At 36.2% G+C, this 2,705-nt stretch overlaps 1 protein-coding gene across 2 annotated transcripts in view; it reads left to right on the top strand.

Annotated features, from left to right (window-relative positions):
- The window catches only part of LOC112144981 (RNA-binding motif, single-stranded-interacting protein 2), a gene marked incomplete at its 3' end in the record, with an annotated part of 44,010 nt that extends 41,305 nt beyond the window's left edge, over window positions 1–2,705 (top strand). Inside the window, 1 exon segment of one of the 2 annotated variants that reach the window (XM_024269923.2) lies at window positions 261–2,705. 2 annotated transcript variants of the gene reach the window in all.

Raw genomic sequence — 2,705 nt, forward strand, 5'->3', positions numbered from 1 at the left:
GGCTTTAAAGTCCAAAATCTACAATTATTTTAATAATTTTAATCCTAAAAATTCTTCTTTAATTTTTTTTTATTTTTTTTTGCTGAATTCGACCTTCCTTAAAGAAATAAAACCTGTTTTCCCCAAACTGTGTTTTTCTTTTTTGACATTTCTGAAAATAATAAAGTTTCTTGTCATCACCTGACAACAATAAACTTGTATGTGAGTGTAAATGCTGTCATTCTTAGTGTAACGTTGTGTATGTTTGTGTGTTCCAGCAGCGTGAAGCCCAGGACGCGTCATAAATCCAAGCAGAAGGATTCAGCTGGAAGACATCTGTGCTCCAAACCATCAACCAAACACCCAAACTTGAAGATGGGTAACAAAAGGAACACACGTATGCCTGTGAGTGTGTTTGTTTGTTTGTGAGTGTGTGCGTGTTTGTTTTTCTCTTCTTTTCCGTTCAAGAAAAAGGACAACACTTAAACATCATCGGACAGTTCTGCTCAGATCCTCCAGAACTGATCAACCAAAGGTGGAAATCTTCGCAGAAGTCTTGCTCTATTTTGATAACTGAAAGAGGACCGTCACAAAAAGATGTAAAAAGAAAAAAAAAAGTTAGAAAACTGGTGGAAGGAGAAGGAAAAGACACAGAGCATTATTTTTGTGCGCGTAATATTACAAATTCTTATTTTTAACAAAGCATTCTGGATGTTTCAGAGTGATTCAAGAGTTGAAACACAATGTGTCTTTTTAATTTTTTTTTTTGTAAAATATGCAAACTTTTTTTATGTTTCTGATGTCTGTTGTTTGACATTCTACTTGCAGCAGCAACATTTTGTACAGATTTCAAACGTTTGCTGGTCTGATGTGGGCGGGGCTTCTGACTGTGGGAGGTAAACCGTTTAAAGCTACTTCTTCCTGGATCTGCTGCGGAGACTTCAGACCACCAAAACTTTGTTTATAGTTTAGCGGAGTGAACTTTCCTTCTCCTTAAGCTCATTCTTTCATAAAGAAAAAACAAAAGACAATCAATTATTTATATTTATATTAGAATTATAGTTCTATTTTGTGGAGTTTTGAACCATTGAAGCGAACGTTTATAGAAAAGAAGTTATTTAAATGAAATCCCCACGCAGAAACTTTTTGAGAAACGTTTGGCTTTCAGTCCTGTGTTTACCATCCAAAAAAAGAAAAATAGCCTCCAAAAATGAAACGCTCACATAAAAGTTTTTATCTTTATTTGCTAGAATGTAAACTGGCCTTACGTCCCTGTCTGTGAGAAGTGGTTTTAAGCGGTTTCGTTGTGGCAAACCATCAGGTATCACTGAATTCATCCCGCGTGGACGGGATGATGCTTTAGAGAGGAGCGGTTAGATTTGTGCAAAGAAGAATGCAGTTACTGAATTCAATCTTAGTTTAGCGGAAAGCGATGAGGGAAATGAAACGGAAGACTTCAAAAGTCCCTGAGCAAACCGGCGCGATAGGAAAAGGGAGCTTGAAGTCTTTTTTTCGATGCTGCTGTCACCTGAGTTTGAGTCTCCGTCTGTGACTTTTTAGTGAGTTTAATGTCCTGTTTTTCTCTTTAGTCTGTCACTTGAAAAAAATTCTTTTGATCTTATTTTTTGATGAATTAATCGTAGATTTTAGCTGTAGAGTTTAGGTTTTTACAGAGAGTAGGAGTTAGATTTGTTTTCTGTTGAGACTTTGTTTTTCTTTCGGCTCCGTTTTCCGTTCCGAGCCTCGTGTCGTCCGTCTACAGAGACAAAATAGTCTCACCTGATTTTGTGTGTTTGCGAAGTTCTTGATTTGTAACGCATACAAAACATTTTATACATAATTGTGTGTACTTGCAATCTTTAGTTTTATTTTTAAATAAAATTTGTTCTAGGTCTTTATGGGCTAAAATTACATCGACCTAAAACTAACAAATCGAGGGGGACCTGGTGGAAGACAAGATGGTGGCTAAAGATCAATAGTCAGAAAGAAATCCAGAGCTGGATTATCATCACACTCTCACCCCTACGTGTGTTCCGTAGATTCCAGTCAAAAACTACTCTTGTTTTTGGTCTAAAAAGACTAATAAAACCAGCAACCCTAACAGTTATGTTTTTTTTGTGTTTTAAGCTTTGAACCTTGAATAAAACCCAAAATGTTCTTTTACACACTGTAACTCCGTACACATTCAATGTGAATTTGCTGATTTGCAGAGAAAAGCGGTTTGGTGCTGCTAAGCAACACTTTAAAGCGGCGTTTCACAGATGTACAACACATTACTAATATACCGGCACAAAGACGCTTTTCACAGCAACATAATAAGCTGATTCACGTTGATCGTGTAAAGGATTGAAGCTAACTGAGGTCAAACGTAACACTGGTCTGGAGCTAACGCTTAGCAGTTTGACAACTGAACACTTTTGTAAATATCCTTTAATAAAACGTTTACCCTCGTTTGACACTTTTTAAGATAATCCTGAACACTAAAAAAAGTTTTACAAAGGCGATGTCTGAATTCCCTCCTTAATCCCTAACTACAAAAAAACTATATTGTGTGGTACTATCTGAATTTTAAAAGCAATTCTGACACCATTCTCACTACTCTACTTTTGTTTTTTTTAAACGCCAGATATCACGTCACCGATTTCACGGTGAAAATCAAATCAATTCAAACATTTCACAACGTTTATTTGTGACTTCACTCTGTTCTGATGATGAAAATGTGGATG

This window comes from Oryzias melastigma, linkage group LG5 (assembly GCF_002922805.2).
Source record: "Oryzias melastigma strain HK-1 linkage group LG5, ASM292280v2, whole genome shotgun sequence".
Lineage (NCBI taxonomy): Eukaryota > Metazoa > Chordata > Actinopteri > Beloniformes > Adrianichthyidae > Oryzias > Oryzias melastigma.